Genomic DNA, 9,053 nt, shown 5'->3' on the forward strand with positions numbered 1-9,053 from the left:
AAAAGTCACTCATTTGTTCCTAAAATGGCTTGTTCTTTTTGTATTTTGGATAAAGATAAACTTATTGTTTTATTTCTTTGAAATAATGAATAAGAAAACAAAAAACTTTTTTAAATGATATTATATTAAACAATTTTAAAAATATATGAATTAACAGATACTGCATTTGATTTTTCTTAGAAAGAATCTGAAGAAATACCAAAAAGATGACAACCTATCTTCAAGTTGGGAAAATCCATGTCCTAATGTTGTTATGACTGATTATGGAGGGTTTTGCTGGACGAAATTCTTTTGCATTTTCAGAGGACTGCATGGGTATTTTGGGTTTGACTCAGACAACTTCAAGATGGAAATCGTGATTGTGGTATCAAAGTCAATGTAACTGAACTAGTTTTGGAAGATGATCAACAACAGCAAAATAAACATTATGATCCTGAATGTATTAACATAGCATTGGGCAAAGGATCCAGTCTAATGTTACAAAGTTATACAGAATGGGTTAAATCTGGCAAATGACATTATTTTGGGAACAAAAGAACGTTACAACATCCGATTGTACGATTTTATTTTAAAAATGTTAATTGTTGTTAAATGTATAATTATTTTGCTCATGTTAATTTGTATAAAGAGAATAGTTTATAGAGTAATGTGCTAAACCTTACCGTTACACTATAAAGCCTAGCAAAGGGGTGGACTGTAAGATTTTAATGTGTATAAATGTAGTATTACTGTAGTTATAGAGAGATGTAGTTATAGAGAGATGATATTATTACAGTTATAAAGAGGTTAATATGTTCTTCTATTTTAAACATCAGGCATGGAGCAATGCTGAGGTAGCCAGTCTACGTATACCAAGAGTTAAGATCATATATGGGTAGAGAAGTTTGCTGTAGGTAGCAAAAGCTTACAATAGGGTAGAGCACCTTATTTGGAATAGAGCCAAAAGTATATGGTCAGCATTCTTAAAGGGTATAAAAGTTAGAAGAAAGGAGAATAGACAGAGTTCATCTTTGGAAAGGAAAACATCATTGATACATGCTATAGCCGGGACTCCCACAGGAAACAAACGGGGTAATATTCATTTATGTATTATTTCTCTGTTAAATTGTTTTATGTGTTTAACCTTGTAAACAGTAACATGTAATCTTGTTATTTATCTGTTCTTTAATAAATGTGTGATGGTTTAAATAGTTGAAGGTATTATGGTTGTCTGTTTCTGGAGGGTTTCAATAGATATACAGTACGGTATATGAAATTCGTTTGTACAGGGCCGATTATTAATATATTTATATATTAATTTTTAGACGTGAATGGTTTTTAACATAAGATCCTTTGGTTATTTAAGAGTAATATCTTACATAGTAAGTTAGATGGCAATTGAAGCAGTTGAGTGAAAAAGTCTGTGGCCTAGATTTAGAGTTCGGCGGTAGCCGTCAAAACCAGCGTTAGAGGCTCCTAACGCTGGTTTTGGCCGCCCGCTGGTATTTGGAGTCAGTGATTAAAGGGTCTAACGCTCACTTTTCAGCCGCGACTTTTCCATACCGCAGATCCCCCTACGCCATTTGCGTAGCCTATCTTTTCAATGGGATCTTTCTAACGCCGGTATTTAGAGTCGTTTCTGCAGTGAGCGTTAGAGCTCTAACGACAAGATTCCAGCCGCCTGAAAATAGCAGGAGTTAAGAGCTTTCTGGCTAACGCCGGTTTATAAAGCTCTTAACTACTGTACCCTAAAGTACACTAACACCCATAAACTACCTATGTACCCCTAAACCGAGGTCCCCCCACATCGCCGCCACTCGATTAAAATTTTTAACCCCTAATCTGCCGACCGCCACCTACGTTATACTTATGTACCCCTAATCTGCTGCCCCTAACACCGCCGACCCCTGTATTATATCTATTAACCCCTAACTTGCCCCCCACAACGTCGCCGCAAGCTACTTAAAATAATTAACCCCTAATCTTCCGACCGCAAATCGCCGCCACCTACGTTATCCCTATGTACCCCTAATCTGCTACCCCTAACATCGCCGACCCCTATGTTATATTTATTAACCCCTAATCTGCCCCCCTCAACGTCGCCGACACCTACCTACACTTATTAACCCCTAATCTGCCGAGCGGACCTGAGCGCTACTATAATAAAGTTATTAACCCCTAATCCGCCTCACTAACCCTATCATAAATAGTATTAACCCCTAATCTGCCCTCCCTAACATCGCCGACACCTACCTTCAATTATTAACCCCTAATCTGCCGACCGGAGCTCACCGCTATTCTAATAAATGTATTAACCCCTAAAGCTAAGTCTAACCCTAACACTAACACCCCCCTAAGTTAAATATAATTTTTATCTAACGAAATAAATTAACTCTTATTAAATAAATGATTCCTATTTAAAGCTAAATACTTACCTGTAAAATAAATCCTAATATAGCTACAATATAAATTATAATTATATTATAGCTATTTTAGGATTAATATTTATTTTACAGGCAACTTTGTAATTATTTTAACCAGGTACAATAGCTATTAAATAGTTAAGAACTATTTAATAGTTACCTAGTTAAAATAATAACAAATTTACCTGTAAAATAAATCCTAACCTAAGATATAATTAAACCTAACACTACCCTATCAATAAAATAATTAAATAAACTACCTACAATTACCTACAATTAACCTAACACTACACTATCAATAAATTAATTAAACACAATTGCTACAAATAAATACAATTAAATAAACTATCTAAAGTACAAAAAATAAAAAATAACTAAGTTACAGAAAATAATAAAATATTTACAAACATAAGAAAAATATTACAACAATTTTAAACTAATTACACCTACTCTAAGCCCCCTAATAAAATAACAAAGCCCCCCAAAATAAAAAATTCCCTACCCTATTCTAAAATACAAATATTACAAGCTCTTTTACCTTACCAGCCCTGAACAGGGCCCTTTGCGGGGCATGCCCCAAGAATTTCAGCTCTTTTGCCTGTAAAAAAAAACATACAATACCCCCCCCCAACATTACAACCCACCACCCACATACCCCTAATCTAACCCAAACCCCCCTTAAATAAACCTAACACTAATCCCCTGAAGATCTTCCTACCTTGTCTTCACCATACCAGGTTCACCGATCCGTCCTGGCTCCAAGATCTTCATCCAACCCAAGCGGGGGTTGGCGATCCATAATCCGGTGCTCCAAAGTCTTCCTCCTATCCGGCAAGAAGAGGACATCCGGACCGGCAAACATCTTCTCCAAGCGGCATCTTCTATCTTCTTCCATCCGATGACGACCGGCTCCATCTTGAAGACCTCCAGCGCGGATCCATCCTCTTCTTCCGACGACTAGACGACGAATGACGGTTCCTTTAAGGGACGTCATCCAAGATGGCGTCCCTCGAATTCCGATTGGCTGATAGGATTCTATCAGCCAATCGGAATTAAGGTAGGAATTTTCTGATTGGCTGATGGAATCAGCCAATCAGAATATAGTTCAATCCGATTGGCTGATCCAATCAGCCAATCAGATTGAGCTCGCATTCTATTGGCTGATCGGAACAGCCAATAGAATGCGAGCTCAATCTGATTGGCTGATTGGATCAGCCAATCGGATTGAACTATATTCTGATTGGCTGATTCCATCAGCCAATCAGAAAATTCCTACCTTAATTCCGATTGGCTGATAGAATCCTATCAGCCAATCGGAATTCGAGGGACGCCATCTTGGATGACGTCCCTTAAAGGAACCGTCATTCGTCGTCTAGTCGTCGGAAGAAGAGGATGGATCCGCGCTGGAGGTCTTCAAGATGGAGCCGGTCGTCATCGGATGGAAGAAGATAGAAGATGCCGCTTGGAGAAGATGTTTGCCGGTCCGGATGTCCTCTTCTTGCCGGATAGGAGGAAGACTTTGGAGCACCGGATTATGGATCGCCAACCCCCGCTTGGGTTGGATGAAGATCTTGGAGCCAGGACGGATCGGTGAACCTGGTATGGTGAAGACAAGGTAGGAAGATCTTCAGGGGATTAGTGTTAGGTTTATTTAAGGGGGGTTTGGGTTAGATTAGGGGTATGTGGGTGGTGGGTTGTAATGTTGGGGGGGGGGGTATTGTATGTTTTTTTTTACAGGCAAAAGAGCTGAAATTCTTGGGGCATGCCCCGCAAAGGGCCCTGTTCAGGGCTGGTAAGGTAAAAGAGCTTGTAATATTTGTATTTTAGAATAGGGTAGGGAATTTTTTATTTTGGGGGGCTTTGTTATTTTATTAGGGGGCTTAGAGTAGGTGTAATTAGTTTAAAATTGTTGTAATATTTTTCTTATGTTTGTAAATATTTTATTATTTTCTGTAACTTAGTTATTTTTTATTTTTTGTACTTTAGATAGTTTATTTAATTGTATTTATTTGTAGCAATTGTGTTTAATTAATTTATTGATAGTGTAGTGTTAGGTTAATTGTAGGTAATTGTAGGTAGTTTATTTAATTATTTTATTGATAGGGTAGTGTTAGGTTTAATTATATCTTAGGTTAGGATTTATTTTACAGGTAAATTTGTTATTATTTTAACTAGGTAACTATTAAATAGTTCTTAACTATTTAATAGCTATTGTACCTGGTTAAAATAATTACAAAGTTGCCTGTAAAATAAATATTAATCCTAAAATAGCTATAATATAATTATAATTTATATTGTAGCTATATTAGGATTTATTTTACAGGTAAGTATTTAGCTTTAAATAGGAATCATTTATTTAATAAGAGTTAATTTATTTCGTTAGATAAAAATTATATTTAACTTAGGGGGGTGTTAGTATTAGGGTTAGACTTAGCTTTAGGGGTTAATACATTTATTAGAATAGCGGTGAGCTCCGGTCGGCAGATTAGGGGTTAATAATTGAAGGTAGGTGTCGGCGATGTTAGGGAGGGCAGATTAGGGGTTAATACTATTTATTATAGGGTTAGTGAGGCGGATTAGGGGTTAATAACTTTATTATAGTAGCGCTCAGGTCCGCTCGGCAGATTAGGGGTTAATAAGTGTAGGCAGGTGTCGGCGACGTTGTGGGGGGCAGATTAGGGGTTAATAAATATAACATAGGGGTCGGCGATGTTAGGGCAGCAGATTAGGGGTACATAGGGATAACGTAGGTGGCGGCGGTTTACGGAGCGGCAGATTAGGGGTTAAAAGTGTAATGCAGGGGTCAGCGATAGCGGGGGGCGGCAGATTAGGGGTTAATAAGTGTAAGGTTAGGGGTGTTTAGACTCGGGGTACATGTTAGAGTGTTAGGTGCAGACGTAGGAAGTGTTTCCCCATAGGAAACAATGGGGCTGCGTTAAGAGCTGAACGCTGCTTTTTTGCAGGTGTTAGGTTTTTTTTCAGCTCAAACTGCCCCATTATTTCCTATGGGAGAATCGTGCACGAGCACGTTTTTGATGCCGGCCGCGTCCGTAAGCAACTCTGGTATCGAGAGTTGCATTTGCGGTAAATATGCTCTACGCTCCTTTTTTGGAGCCTAACGCAGCATTTGTTTGAACTCTCGATACCAGAGTTAAATTTATGGTGCGGCCAGAAAAAAACCCGCGGAGCGTTAACAGCCCTTTTACCGCCGAACTCCAAATCTAGGCCTTTGTTTTTTTTCTGTGTTCTGAGAGAGAATGTGTCTGTAGTAAGTTAGATGGCAATTGAAGCAGTTGAGTTAAAAAGTCTGTGGTTTTTTTCGGTGTTCTGAGAGAGAATGTGTCTGTAGTTAGTTAGATGGCAATTGAAGCAGTTGAGTGAAAAAGTCTGTAGTTTTTTCTGTGTTCTGAGAGATAATGTGTCTGTAGTAAGTTAGATGGCAATTGAAGCAGTTGAGTGAAAAAGTCTGTGGTTTTTTCTGTGTTCTGAGAGATAATGTGTCTGTAGTAAGTTAGATGGAAATTGAAGCAGTTGAGTGAAAAAGTCTGTAGTTTTTTCTGTGTTCTGAGAGAGAATGTGTCTGTAGTAAGTTAGATGGCAATTAAAGCAGTTGAGTGAAAAAGTCTGTGGTGTTTTCTGTGTTCTGAGAGATAATGTGTCTGTAGTAAGTTAGATGGAAATTGAAGCAGTTGAGTGAAAAAGTCTGTGGTTTTTTTCTGTGTTCTGAGAGAGAATGTGTCTGTAGTAAGTTAGATGGCAATTGAAGCAGTTGAGTGAAAAAGTCTGTGGTTTTTTTTCTGTGTTCTGAGAGATAATGTGTCTGTAGTAAGTTAGATGGAAATTGAAGCAGTTGAGTGAAAAAGTCTGTGGTTTTTTTCTGTGTTCTGAGAGAGAATGTGTCTGTAGTAAGTTATTTGGCAATTGAAGCAGTTGAGTGAAAATGTCTGTGTTTTTTTCTGTGTTCTGAGAGAGAATGTATCTGTAGTAAGTTAGATGGCAATTGAAGCAGTTGAGTGCAAAGTCTGTGTTTTTTTATGTGTTCTGAGAGAGAATGTGTCTGTAGTAAGTTATTTGGCAATTGAAGCAGTTGAGTGAAAATGTCTGTGTTTTTTTCTGTGTTCTGAGAGAGAATGTGTCTGTAGTAAGTTAGATGGCAATTGAAGCAGTTGAGTGCAAAGTCTGTGGTTTTTTCGGTGTTCTGAGAGAGAATGTGTCTGTAGTTAGTTAGATGGCATTTGAAGCAGTTGAGTGAAAAAGTCTGTGTTTTTTTCTGTGTTCTGAGAGAGAATGTGTCTGTAGTAAGTTAGATGGCAATTGAAGCAGTTGAGTGAAAAAGTCTGTGGTTTTTTCTGTGTTCTGAGAGAGAATTTGTCTATAGTAAGTTAGATGGCAATTGAAGCAGTTGAGTGAAAAAGTCTGTGGTTTTTTTCTGTGTTCTGAGATAGAATGTGTCTGTAGTAAGTTAGATGGCAATTGAAGGAGTTGAGTGAAAAAGTCTGTGGTTTTTGACTCATTAGTGTTATAAGGTCTCCGTTGTGAATGGGGAGCAGGTGTATTAAATTTGATGTTATCACTCTCACACTCTCTCAAACAGGTCATTGGAAGTTCAACATGGCACGTCAAATAACTCTCTGAGGAGCTAAAAAAAGGATTGTTGCTCTACATAAAGATGACCTAGGCTATAAGAAGTTTGCCAAGACCCTGAAACTGAGCTGCAGCATGGTGGGCAAGACCATACAAAGGTTTCACAGGACAGGTTCCACTCAGAATAGGCCTTGCCATGGTCAACCAAAGAAGTTGAGTGCACATGCTCAGCATCATATCCAAAGGTTGTCTTTGGGAAAAATATGTATGAGTGCTGCCAGCATTGCTGCAGAGGTTGAAGGGGTGGGGGAGTCAGCCTTTCATTGCTCAGGCCATACGCCGCACACTGCATCAAATTGGTCTGCATGGCTGCCATCCCTGAAGGAAGCCTCTTCTAAAATGATGCATAAGAAAGCCCGCAAACAGTTTGCTGAAGACTAAGGACATGAATTACTGGAACCATGTCCTGTGGTCTGATGAGACCAAGATAAACTTATTTAGTTTAGATGGTATCAAGCATGTGTGGCGGCAACCATGTGAGGAGTACTAAAGACAAGTGTGTCTTACCTACAGTTAAGCATGGTGGTGGGAGTGTCATGGTCTGGGCCTGCATGAGTGCTGCTGGCACTGGGGAGCAGTTTATTGAGGGAACCATGAATGCCAATATGTACTGTGACATACTGAAGCAGAGCATCCTACAACATGATAACAACTCCAAACACACCTCCAAGATGGCCACTGCCTTGCTAAAGAAGCTGAGGGTAAAGGTGATGGACTCGTCAAGCATGTCTCCAGACCTAAACCCTATTGAGCATCTGTGGGGCATCCTCAAACGGAAGGTGGGGGAGCGCAAGGTCTCTAACATCCACCAGCTCTGTGATGTCATCATGGAGGAGTGGAAGAGGACTCCTGTGGCAACCTGTGAAGCTCTCTGGGGAACTCCATGCCCAAGAGGGTTAAGGCAGTGCTGGAAAATAATGGTGGCCACACAAAATATTGACACTTTGGGCCCAATTTAGACATTTCCATTTAGAGTGTACTCACTTTTGTTGCCAACGGTTTAGACATTTTTTTATCTAATGAAACAACCCCTGGAGGTATTAAAAGTCATTTTTATTTGAAGTTGTCTGTGTTGTGGTTTATCAATACCAACTGAACAACACACAAAAGATTACACCTTTGCAGCACCTGAAGTCCAGACAACAGGAGACATACATCAAGTTGCAACCAGGACAAGTGCCTTTGGAGCTTGGCTTCCACAGTGTACTAGCCACTGTTAAGTGCTAGCCTGCTCTTTGCACTGGTCACAGCACAGTGCCACACTATTTGGTAAGCATAATACTTACTTTTATCTGTACCTGCATTCCAGACGGTATCATGCTATTGTGGCGCCCTCTCTCTACTCTTCATTAATGGCTGTGTGTTGAGTTATTTTGAGGGGACAGAAAATTTACACTGTTATACAGGCTGTACACTCACTACTTTACATTGTAGCAAAGTGTAATTTCTTCAGTGGTGTCACATGAAAAGATATAATAAAATATTTACAAAAATGTGAGAGGTTTACTCACTTTTGTGAGATACTGTATATACATATATACACACACACACACACACACATACATACACACATAGAGTGAGGTAAAAAAATATTTGATCCCCTGCTGATTTTGTATATTTGCCCACTGACAAAGAAATGATAAATCTATAATTTTATTGGCAGGTTTATTTGAACAGTGAGACAGAATAACAACAACAAAATCCAGAAAAACGCATTACAAAAAAGTTGTAACTTGATTTGCATTTTAATAAGTGAAAAAAGTATTTGACCCTATTGCAAAACATGGCTTAGTACTTGGTGGCAAAACCCTTGTTGGCAATCACAGAGGTCAAACGTTTCTTGATGTTGGCCATCAGGTTAGCCCACATCTCAGGAGGGATTTTGTCCCACTCCTCTTTGCAAATCATCTCCAAATCATTAATGTTTTCGAGGATGACGTTTGGCAACTCGAACCTTCAGCTCCCTCCACAGATTTTCTATGGGATTAAGGACTGGGGAGTAGCTAG

This window comes from Bombina bombina, chromosome 6, assembly GCF_027579735.1.
Source record: "Bombina bombina isolate aBomBom1 chromosome 6, aBomBom1.pri, whole genome shotgun sequence".
Lineage (NCBI taxonomy): Eukaryota > Metazoa > Chordata > Amphibia > Anura > Bombinatoridae > Bombina > Bombina bombina.